At 37.1% G+C, this 13,075-nt stretch overlaps 1 pseudogene; it reads left to right on the forward strand.

Moving 5' to 3' along the window:
• Positions 1–10,280: 10,280 nt before the first annotated feature.
• On the forward strand, positions 10,281–10,593 carry LOC136388444 (ubiquitin-conjugating enzyme E2 variant 1 pseudogene; annotated as a pseudogene).
• Positions 10,594–13,075: the final 2,482 nt, after the last annotated feature.

A 13,075-nucleotide genomic window follows, 5' to 3' on the forward strand; every position in this document is an offset into this window, starting at 1 on the left:
CACTTCTTCCAAGAAGATATACAAATGGCCAACAGGTATATGAAAAGATGCTCATCTTCATTAACATTTAGAGAAATGCAAATCAAAACTACAATGAGATACTACCTCACACCTGTTAGATTGGCTATTATCAACAAGACAGGTTTTAACAACTGTTGGAGAGGCTGTGGAGAAAAAGAAACCCTCATTCACTTTTGGTGGGAATGTAAAGTAGTACAACCATTATGGAAGAAAGTATGGTGGTACCTAAAATATTAAGAATAAAACTACCATATGACCCAGCAATCCCTCTACTGGGTATCTACCCCCAAAACTTGAAAACATTGGTACATAAAGACACACGCACCCCCATGCTTATTGCAGCATTTTTTCACAATGGCCAAGACCTGACAACAACCAAAGTGTCCCTCCATAGATAATTGGATTAAAAATGTTTTGCATATATACAATGGAATACTACTCCGTCATAAGAAATGATGACATAGTGCCATTTACAACATGGATGGACCTGGAGAACATTATACTGAGTGAAATGAGTAAATCAGAAAAAGCTACGAACTATATGATTTCACATAGGTGGGATATAAAACTGGGACTTATGGACATAGACAAAAATGAAGTAGTTACCAGAAAGAGGAGGGTGTGGTAGAGGAGGTGGGGGGAAAGGAATAAGGAGGGACATATATCACTGGGAAACAAATTTTTTTTCATTTCCCGTTGCATGAGGTTTTAGAACTTTTTCTATATATTTCTGCATTGCTAATTCCAAATCTGAAATCCGTTTTTTGGTGCATGCTCTAGTTTTTATGCAATTTTAATTTCTTTTTGTTACAGTTAATGGCATGCATTGGTTTTTAAATTGGAGTTAAAGGGCAACAACTCTTGGATTGAACATAACCACAAGGCAATTAATGTTTTACAAACATCACTTTTACATAATTGTAGTTGTTTTTAAATGGAAAAATTTATTATCTGATAAAAACACCCTCTTATTTTGTTTTAAGATTGAATCACGGCTTCTTCGAGTAGGCGTAAATGTAAGAATAGTCCTGACAGCTTCTGTTATATATGCAGCTGTTACACACTTCAATGTCAGAGACACAATATTTCATCATTTGTGACACGTGCATATATTGCCTATTTTCAAGTTCCTCTTGGTAATCAAGACAAGAATTGGGCTCCTCATATTGTGTGTCATAATTGTGAGGAAATGCTTTGTGACTGGACAAAAAGAAAATGCAAAGGATTGCCTTTTGGTATTCCCATGGTTTGGCATGTACCTAAGGACCAGAGCAGTGACTGTTATTTCTGTCTGATCCATACAAAAGGCATTGGCAAGAAAAAACGGCATATGATCGCATATCCTAATATTCCTTCAGCAATAAGACCTATCCCACACTCTGAGACACTCCCGGTTCCAGTTTTCAATGGTTTTATTTCTTCTAAGGACGAAGAAAGTGAACATGGTGACCAAGTGTATTTTGATATGATGCATGAGGAAATGGTTGTAGACTCTGAAGGGTCTTCTTCTGATGCCAAGCAGTCATTAACCCCTCAGTAGTTTAGCCAACACAAATTGAATGACTTAGTAAGAGATTTGGGCATATCAAACAAAGCAGCTGAGTTATTAGCCTCTAGGCTTTAAGAAAAGAATGTACTTCACCGGTCAGCTAAAGTATCCTATTTCAGGAAGCGTGAACAAATTTTTGTGGACTTTTTACCAAAAACAAACACTTTGTTTACTGTTATGATATCAGTAGTCTTCTCAGCCAGCTAGGTGTTACCACTTACAGTCCAACAGAATGGCGGCTATTTCTTGACAGCTCTAAATGGAGTCTGAAATGTGTTCTCCTACACAACAGTAATGTTTATGCAGCGGTTCCAATTGGTTATTCAACTCATCTGCGAGAAGATTATAATGACATAAAAATTGTCCTCGACTTTCTGAAGTATGAGGAACATAACTGGATCATTTGTGTGGATCTTATGTATAAAATGGTAAATTTCCTGCTAGGACAACAAAGAGGTTTCACGAATTATCCTTGCTTTCTGTGTTGGTGGGACAGCCGAGCTCGGGAGAAACACTGGACACAGAAGGAGTGGCTGAAACGTGAAGCTCTGGAAGTAGAGATGCAAAATAGTATTGATGAGCCTTTAGTTAATCGAGATAGGATCATTTTTCCCCCACTTCACATTCAAACTTAGCTTAATGAAGCAGTTTGTTCAGACTTTGAATAGAGAAAGTGAATGCTTTTAACATAATATTTCTGCTTTCTCTTCCTTGTCTTTTGAGAAGATAAAAGCAGGTGTATTTGATGGACCTCAGATTTGACCCTCATAGGTGACGAAGAATTTGCCAGGAAGATGAATAAGGAGGAGAAAGCAGCATGGCAGTCTTTTGTGGCAGTTACAAAGAACTTCCTTGGCAACAAAAAAAGCAGAAAACTATGAACTTCTGGTTCAAAGGATGCTGTTGGCTTTCCATGACATTGGATATAACATGAACATTAAGATTCACTTCCTGAACAGTCACCTTGATAAGTTTCCTGAAAATCTTGGAGCTGTTAGTGATGAGCAGACTACTGCTGGAGCATCAAATGAGATTGTCCTAAACAAGTATACAAACGCAAGAGCTACAAACGCAAATTTTTGCCTGAATAAAATTTAAATAAGTTTTGCACAAATTTTATGATTAAAATAAGTGTTTTAGTATGTTCTATTTCTAAATTGTAGACAAATTATGATGCAATCATATCTTTTAATGCAGGGGTCGGGAACCTTTTTGGCTGAGAGAGCCATGAACACCACATATTTAAAAATGTAATTCTGTGAGAGCCATACAATATCTTTAACACTAAATATAATAAAGTAAATGTGTGCATTTTATGTAAGAACAACACTTTTAAAGTACAATAAGTTTCTGAATTCTTTTTAATAACATTGTTATGCTGTTGCTAACCAATGATGAATAAAGTACTTCTTACCATTAATGCGACTTCTGGTGCTGCATGGTTTTGCTGATGGCTTTGTAGTCTGGTTGATACGTGGTGAGGTTAAACTTCATGCAGGTGTTGAGACTTCCATCCATTAAACGTGATCATAGGTTGGTCTTAATGTTCTTGAGATGTGAGAAAGACTGCTCACATGCATATGTAGAGCCAAACATTGTCAGTACAGCAATACTCACACGCTGCAGTGTGTGGTATGTGACGTTCCAAGTTTTGACAATCAGCTGGTCCATGGGTTGAAGTTTTTTCATTTCTCCCCACTCGTGTTTGCTCACTAACTCTGCTTGCTGTCATGCAAGTCTTTCCAAATCTTCATTCAGTGACTTGAACTTATTCACCCACATGTCTGAGGCCTTCAGGTCAGCAGCTTGTAGCTCAAAATCTCTGATGGAGACACTGGGGATGTAACTCAGGTCAGCGCTGTCCATGCACACTCGTGTGGATGGGTGATGAACTTAAAAAGACAAGTGCGCTCAGGAGATTAGATGTGAAGCCTGCTAGCTGCTGGAGATCAAGATGTTGAGCAGGGTCACTTGCTGTGCATGCATCTTTAAACTCTCCCAGTTTTTCAAAGTGTAGTAAACGACCTGTTTCAGTGTCAACAGTGAAGAGTTCCAGCTTGTTTTCAAATGCAAACACTGCTTGTTGAAGGGATAATACTGTATTTCCAACGCCTTGCATTTTCACATTGAGCTGGTTCAGATGTTCAGTCATGTTCATGAGATAGAACTTCAGGAACCACTCAGTGTTAGCTAACTCAGGATGCTCGACATTTTTCATTACAAGAAATGTCCTGATTTCACTCAGACAAGCCGCAAAATGGCTGAGCACCTTCCCTCTTGACAACCAATGCACATTGCTGTGCAGAAGCAGACCAGGATAATTATTCCCAACTTCATCCAGCAGTGTTTTAAACTGGCAATCATTTAAAGCTTGGGCAACAATAAAGTTGACCACCCAAATGACCAGTGACATCACCTCACCAAGCTGCTCACCACACATCTGAGCACAAAGCGCCTCCTGATGTAGGATGCAGTGAAAACTTAGAATGGGTCTTTTTTTATGTTCATGAAGAAGTGCTACAAATCCTCTGTTTTTCCCCACCATGCACGGAGCACCATCAGTACACACCGAAATAAGTCTACCCATAGATAGATTTTTTTCTTTAGCAAACTCAGTGAAAGACTTGAATAAACCTTCCCCTTTTGTTGTCTCTTTCATAGGCAAAACAGCAAGACTTTCCTCACGTAGTGTGTCACCGACAGCATACCTTGCAATCATGATGAACTGAGATAAATGGCTTATGTCTGTTGACTCATCCAAAGTGAGAGAAAAGAATGGTGCTGCATTTATGTCCTTCACTTGTGTTGTCTCAATTTGATTTGCCATCATGATAATACAATCGTGAACAGTTCTTGGCAACAGAGGCATGTCTTTTATTCTTTTGATTATCTTGTCTTTATCCAAAAAGTCGTCAAAAAGTTCATTGGCAACATCAAGCATGAATGTTTTGGCATATTCCCCATCTGTGAATGGCTTTCCGTTTCTCACAATTGCTAAAGCACCAGCAAAGCTAGCCAAATTCCAGTCACCTTGTTGGGTCCAAACACGGAGTTGCTGCTGACTAGCTTGCACTCTGCACAGTAGCTCTTGACATGCTTTCTTCCTGCTGTGCCCTGCTGGATATTTCAATGCAAATGTAGTATGGCATGTGTGGAAGTGCCACTTTATATTTGACTGTTTCATTGATGCAATTTTGTCATTGCATATTAAACACACTGCAGAACCTGCTCTCTCCACAAAGGCGAATTTCTCTGTCTATTCCTGCTGAAAAGTACGATACTTCTCATCTTTATTTCTTTTAGCCATCTTCATCGTCAAAAGGGTTTCTGCAATTAGCTAGCTGACTATTTGATTAAAAGGAGGGAAGTTTACTTCCTGACCTCACAACGACCCGTGTACATTATGCATTATTCAATAAAAATTTGGTGTTTTTCCGGAGGACAGCTGTGATTAGCTCCAGCCACCTACAACCATGAACATGAGCGGTCAGAAATGAATGGATTGTAATACATGAGAATGTTTTATATTTTTAATGTTACTATTTTTTTTATTAAAGGTTTGTCTGAGAGCCAGATGCAGCCATCAAAAGAGCCACATCTGGCTCACGAGCCATCGGTTCCCGACCCCTGTTTTAGTGTATTATTGTATTTACTACATTATATAAATTATTATATTTTCACAAAGATGATGCCCAAGAAGATATTCTACTTCATTATGTTAAACTAAATGTTGAAAATTTTACAATAAGATAAAAACCTAAAATCTTGAATTGCAATAAAACTGTAGCTTACAGAGAAAAATTAATGTCAGATTTGAGATTAGCACACTACTATTAGGTAAGACCAAGTGTTTTTGTGGATGCAACAAAAACTTTTTTTTCAGTGTATGTGGTAATGAAAAATTATTTGACTTTGGGTGATGGGTGCACAACATAATCAACAGTTCAAATGCTATAGAAATGTTTACCTGAAACCTATGTACTCTTATTGATTAATGTCACCCCTTTAAATGTAATTTTTTTAATAAAATATTTTAAAAATCAAACAAGGTGAAGTTTTGAGAAACATGTCTGGTTGAGTTCTCTCAATGACATTGTTCTTATAAAATGACAAACATTTGCGAGCCTTTGCTAAAATAATGATTATTTGAGCAATAATCATTGTGAATAGTGTCAATAAATTATTATTATAAAATATAAATAAAAAAAATTTTGATAAACTTTGGAACATAAATAATAAAAGAGAATATAATAAATTGGAAAATATTACTATGGATTTATCTAGATCACAGCATAGGGAATAAAATGTAAAAGAATGTTATGTAGAAAGATCATACATCCTGGTATGCCTGGGAGAGTTATAAGTTATATCTCTTATCCTTATGAAATTATTAGTGAAATGTCCTTTAACTCAAATTTTTCCCAGTTTAGACAATAAATTATATGGTCTCCCAACTGTTAAGAAATGTGTTGAGTAGACTGAAAGACAAATAAGACTGCCAAAAAGAAAGAATGGAGAAGTCACAAAGAAGTAATATTTGAAAAGAGCTGTGAATTTTCTAAATTTGAATAAAGACTTGTCCTTCATTGCAAGTGAACTATAAGCACCAAGAAGGATCTACAGTCATCCCTTGGTATCTGTGAAGGATTGGGTCTAGGACCTTCATTAAGTACAAAACTCCACTGATGCCCAAGTATTTTATATAAAATGGCATAGTGTTTTAATATAACCTATGTGCAACCGCCTATATATTTTAAAGCTACTATAAATTACTTATAACACCTAATACAATGTTAATTCTATAAATAGTTGTTATACTATTATTTAGGGAAAGATGACAAGAAAATAAAGTCAATGCATTTTCAGTTCAGACACAACGATGAGAGGCCTAAGTTAATAGCACACATCAGCAACAACACAACTTTTTGAATATTTTTGATCCATGGTTGGTTGAATCTGTGGATGTAGAGTCCATGAATACATAAGGATGACTGCATAAAAATATATTCACACCTAGACTCATAGTTAAACTGGAAAACATCAAGAATTAAGGCACACTCTTATCAACTCCCAGCAGAAAAGACAGATTACCAACAAAAAATGATTAAATAAACTTTAACCAGGCAGGTTTCTTACCGGCAACAATAGATAGCATAAGACAATAGAGAAATTTAGTCACCATAACAAAGGGAAGTAAATTTAGAATATTATGTCCAGCCTAACCAGGTGGTGGTGCAGTAGATAGAACATCAACCAAGCACGTGGAGGACCAGAGTTTGAAACCCCGAGGTTACCACCTTGAGTGCGGGCTCACCTACAGCACAAGGTCACAGGCTTGAGCAAGGGATCATAGACCTGACCCCATGGTCGCAGGCTTGAGCAAGGATCATAGACATGACCCCATGGTTGCTGGCTTGAGCCCAAGGTTGCTGGCTTGAGCAAAGGTTCACTGGCTCAGCTGGAACCCCCCAGTCAAGGCACATATGCAAAAGCAATCAATGAACAACTAAAGTGCCACAACTACGAGTTGATGCTTCTCATCTCTCTCCCTTCTTATTTGTCTGTCCCTGTCTGTCTGTCTCTCTCACTTAAAAAAAGAAAAAGATTGTTATTACTGGAACAGAAATGAAGGGAAATACTGGGTGGGACAAAAGTAGGTTTACAGTTGTGTGTATGGAAAATAATACAATAATTAATAGTTATACAAAATAAACTTTTGCATACGCCAACTGTAAACCTACTTTTGCCGCACCCTGCATGTTATTGGAAAACAGAAGTGACTAAAGGAGGAACTAAGAGTAGTTAAGAAATAACTGTGATAGGAGGGAGCGAGGGGAGTTTAGGGAAGCAGAGTGAGCTAAATCCTCATTTACCATGGCAGGAAGTCAGTAGACAATATTAAAGATAGATAATACTAAAAATCACGACTAATCAATTTAGAACTTTAAAAATCTAAAAATAAAAAAATATAATCATTTTAGTGTCTCTTTTTAAAATATTTCTTCTGTTTATCCACTTATCTAAAGAAATTTATGAAAAGATATTTATAATAATATTCATCTAATATTTCCAAATGGTAATTTTTGAGAAGAATTTTTACATCGTCCTTTGTACTTTTCTGTATTCTTTGAATAATTTATGTCTTTATGTCACTTTTATAACAGTGACCATTTTTATATACTCTGAATGCTGGGAGAATTAAATAAATGGATAAAAGTAGAAGCAGGGAAGCCACTAAACTGTATATTCCAGAAGCCCAAGTGAGAAAATACAGGGGTGTAGGTGGGATGCTTACACTTCAGATGAAGAGAGGAGGTTGTGCTGAAGTTTCTTAATTGAAACAGGGGAGCATGAAGGCCACAGACAGAGATAAAGTAGAATGCTTATTTCTAAGGTCAGATGGATAGAAACAGGGTCAAGAGTTGGGCTTTCTAAGGCCTAAATTTGACTATCTGAGAAACATACAAGTAATAATGATACAGTCATTTGTTTACTACAGAAGTTGAAGTTCAAATAAATTCAAGCTGTGTGTATAAATTTGGGATTTGTCAGCAAGGAGGCTATGACAGCATTAGGTGCAAATCTAAAATAATCTTAGGGCCTTTAATAATCTCTAACTAGTTGCTTTAGTTATGATATCAGTAATATTCAATTTTGATTTATTATTTTCATTTTTCAGTAGCCTAAGTTCTATTTTATCCACTTCCCTGAATAAAAGAATACTAATATTTAATCAGGTATACATGGACTCAGAATGTTGGGAACTTAAAGAAATCTTAGATATTGTACACTAATTTTTATTGCAGAGATAAGAAAACTCAGTTAAGTACAGTAATTTTCCTGAAGTGAAGGAACTACTTGGTGATAGAAGTAGAAATATATCATAAGTTTTCAGATTCTTAATCTATTGTTATGAAAGCACACACATACAAATATGCCCCCTGCATAAGAAAAATAATAAAGGGTTTATTTATTTATCAGATTCTACTAAAGTCAAGTGAAAAATTGATATTTGTCAGTGTTCTGGGGTTGTAATAGGAGCATATACTGCAGTGTTGCATGTGTTGTACTTCAGAAAACTTGTATGTAAATCATTTCTTAAATCACAGGTAAAGAAGAAAATTATGCTGAATATATTTTGAAAGATAATCACTTTGCTGTCTACATTACAAAATAATTCACTGTTGGCAGTTATTTCTTACATAGTTTATTTCCCTCCCCTCCTCTAATTCTGATATCTTCCTAAATTTCTGTATAGAAAAATTTCCAAGGAGAAAATTATTCCTCACTTGTATTTTTGTCATTTGATTAACTTTTTTCAAATTACATCCAAATGATTCAACTTGTTTTTCACACTCCAACAGACAGCCACCTGCCACCTCCTTCATAAAGGAAATATTCCGTCAGATTTTCTACATAAATAACTTCTTCCCTAGGCGGAGGGAAAATGCACAGGATGGTATTTACCCTTATTTTTACAAATACTTCTGTTGGATTTTGTAGTGCTGTGCTAAATGCCTTTGTGGACATTATATTTCATCCCTCCCATTTTTCTTTCAGATTATAATTAGTCCCTTTCATTTAATACATTTCCAGTTGAACACTAAACCTTTATTAGTTTTGAAAAGGTCCTTTGAAATATTTTTCTGTACAATTATGGGGCACCCAAGCGATTCTGTAATTAAAAACTTCTGAATAATGTTCTATTAGAATGTTTAACTACTACACACCAAAAAAAGCTTACTAATTTTATTCACCCCTACCTCTGCATGTGGGCAAATTTAAATAGAGATTCACTAACAGAGAAGTAAAAACATATTTTCCTATTACTCTTAGTGAGGTGGCAGGGGATGGATGAGGAAGGCCACAGAGCATGGTCTCTGTATTCCTGGCTTTTCAGCAGATTCTACAAAAGGCTTGAAAAGGACAACTTTGTATGGTATTAATGGCCAGAGATTGGTTTACCATGAAACTGATGGAGATTAATCTCTAGTAATATGTTTGCATATTATATGCTTTAGAAAAGTTATATGCTTTAGAAAATTTTGCAAAAGCAAGATATTTTTATTGCCATCACTTAAGACTACTGTTATTTTCTACTGCAACTTCTCCTTCCATTATACTTCCCCACCTGGTGGAAGGTTCTAGAACCAGGAGTTTTGGGTTTAGGAAAATATATTTATGTGGTTCACAGTCAATTCCACGAATAGCGTATCACTGTTAGCTACCCTGCATAAATTTGCTTCCAGAAAATCTACCATTTCCTGTAACATTTCACCCAGATTTTACACAAAGGTGCCAACAATTCCTTGTTACAGAACTATGAGGGTTCTGACGGAGAAAGGACATTTGGAATATATGGAAACATAGTCAGTCAGTGGAAGATTCTTTCAGCAATCATTGCATAAAATGTGGCTGAGGATTTGGCTTTTCTAAACTCTGAGTCAAAACAGAAATTCTCTACTATCCAAGGTAAACTCAATAATACCTGACAATTCATATATGAAAGAAACTTGGTAGAGATTTTTTTCCCCAAATTTGACAACAATCCTAAAATTTTATATTACCAATAGCAAGCAGAAAGTTTCTGAAAAATTGAGATGCTTGATAAAAGAATTAGCTTTATATATTCTATATGAAAATATTTAAAAATGGACATTTCATGAAGAGGTGATCATGAGATTACAATCAAGGAGTGGCAGCAGGCACGATGGCAGCCACCTCAGGCTCAGACAGTTCCGTTTATGGAAACTGAATATACAGCCTTAAAATAGAACATGGGCCTAAATACCCAGAAGCACCCACCCCTTTGTAAGACTTTTATAAGATTATAACAAAAATTCATATGAATGGAGGTAATAGTTCTAACGGAGTGGTGGACCGGAGGGCCATATCAGTGCTAGCGAAATGGCAGAATTCATATAGCACCAAGGTTGTCCTTACAGGACCCTCAGCACCTCATGATGTCTAAAGAAAATATGAAACTCCCTCAGCCACCTAAACGACAGTGTTACAACAATTAATAACAAACAAACAAACAAAAAACCCCCACAGGCCCTTGCCCTACCTGCATTCAATTTAAGTGGTCTTCATTTTCTATAGTAGTCTATTTTCTAGATACATCTTATAGACTTCAAAGTACTGGAAAGGAAATTCTCATTCAAGGGCAATTTATATTAAGATACCATAAATGATACTATTGTTTTTGTCCATTTAAAATATATAAGCTGTGGCCTTGGAAGGTTGGCTCAGGGGATAGAGCATCAACCTGGCATGCAGATATCCTGGGTTCAATCTCTGGTCAGGGCACACATGAGAAGTGACCATCTGCTTCTCTTCTCCTCCCTCTCCCCCTTCTCTCCCTTTCCCCCTCTCACAGCCAGTGGCACTATTGGTTTGAGCATCAGCCCCAGGAACTGAAGATAGCTCAGTTGGTCCAAGCATCAGCCTTAGGCACTGAGGGTAATTCAGTTGATTTGAGCATTGGCCCTAGTTGGGGGTTGCTGGGTGGATCCGGTTGGGACGCATGTGGGAGTCTGTCTCTCTATCTCTCTATCTCCCCTCCTCTGACTTAAAAAAAAAAGATTATAATAAAAATATAAAATATGTATGATGCAGTTGATTAATAAAATAATTATATTTTCAGGATTATTCTATTTGTGGTATTAGTTGTTAAAAGTGGTACTTAGACATCTTTTTCAGTATAAGTAAACATTCATATTTGTATTTTATTTAATGTTTATAACTTTTTACAGTTTTTCATAAAATGGGTCACAATAATCATGTTAAAAAATTTTGGCAAGCCTGACCAGGCAGAGGTGCAGTGAATAGAGTGTCGGATTGAGATGCTGAGGATCCAGGTTCAAAACCCCAAGGTCACTGGCTTGAGTGCAGGGTCGCTAGCTTGAAGCCCAAAGTTACTGGCTTGAGCCTAAGGTCACTGGTTTAAGCAAGGGGTCAATTGCTCTGCTTTAGGCCCCAGTCAAGGCACATATGAGAAAGCAATCAATGAACAACTAAGGCGCCATAACAAAGAATTTATGCTTCTCATCTCTCTCCCTTCCTGTCTGTCTGTCCCCATCTCTCTCTCTGTCCCTTTCTCTGTCTCTGTCACAAAAAGAAAAAAAATTTTTTTTTGGCAAAAATGCTACATAGATATACTTTCCACTACTTTACATACGGAAGTATAGAATGTTAGTTTGTCCCATTATTGCTAATGCTATCATTGATCACTTGGTTATATGATGGTGTTCCCAGATTTCCACATTGTAAAGGAATCTTTTACAATCTGAAGTTAAATGTAATCTGTGGGAATACTTTTGGAGGCCTGGGTGAATATTTTATGCCCAGTAACTTTTCACTCAATGGTTTTTCTATCCATTGATGATTTTTGCCTAAATAAATTATTGTGTTTGAAAATGGCAACTTCTAATGCTATTATTATTTCTGCATTTGTTAGCTGGAATTCTTTTGTAAAGAAGTACTTTTCATACCCTTCTGCCTTCTTATTAGTATCATGATGGATTTCTGGGTTCTTCTTTTGTTCACTATGTTGTAGTCCATTACCTACATTATTCTTTTTGATGCTCAAATGGTTCCCAAACATGCAAGTGCGATTCTATTAAGACAGCTCTTGAATCCTTTTTCTTTTCCATTACAGTTGCTATTCAGGACTATTTTATATCAGATTCAGGTATACACGATAGTGGTAGACATTCATATAAATTATGAAGTGATTCCCCTGATAAGTTTAGTAAACACTTGGCACCATACATTACAACATTGTTTACTATAGCCCCTATGCTGTATATACCCTTACATCCCCATGACTATTTTACAACTACCAATTCTATTTCTTATTCCCTTCACCTTTTTCACCAAACCCCCTAGGCCCCCTCCATTCTAGCAACAATCAAGAGTTTGTTCTCTATATCTATGAGTTTGTCCTTGTTTAGTTTATTTGTTCATATTGTTCTACAGATTCCATATATAAGTGAAATCATATGGTATTTGTCTTTCTCTGTCTGATTTATTTCACTTAGCATTATACTGTCTAGGTCAAGGGTCCCCAAACTTTTACACAGGGGGCCAGTTCACTGTGCCTCAGACCATTGGAGGGCCAGACTATAAAAAAAACTATGGGCCCTGGCCGGTTGGCTCAGTGGTAGAGCGTTGGCCTGGTGTGCGGAAGTCCCAGGTTCGATTCCTGGCCAGGGCACACAAGAGAAGCGCCCATCTGCTTCTCCACCCCTCCTCCTCTCCTTCCTCTCTGTCTCTCTCTTCCCCTCCTGCAGCCAAGGCTCCATTGGAGAAAAGTTGGCCCGGGCGCTGGGGATGGCTCCATGGCCTCTGCCTCAGGTGCTAGAGTGGCTCTGGTTGCAACAGAGCAACGGCCCTGATGGGCAGAGCATCTCCCCTGGTGGGCATGCCGGGTGGATCCTGGTCAGGAGCATGCAGGAGTCTGTCTGACTGCCTCCCCGTTTCCAGCTTCAGAAAAATACACAC

The sequence above is a fragment of the Saccopteryx leptura genome, chromosome 1, assembly GCF_036850995.1.
Source record: "Saccopteryx leptura isolate mSacLep1 chromosome 1, mSacLep1_pri_phased_curated, whole genome shotgun sequence".
Lineage (NCBI taxonomy): Eukaryota > Metazoa > Chordata > Mammalia > Chiroptera > Emballonuridae > Saccopteryx > Saccopteryx leptura.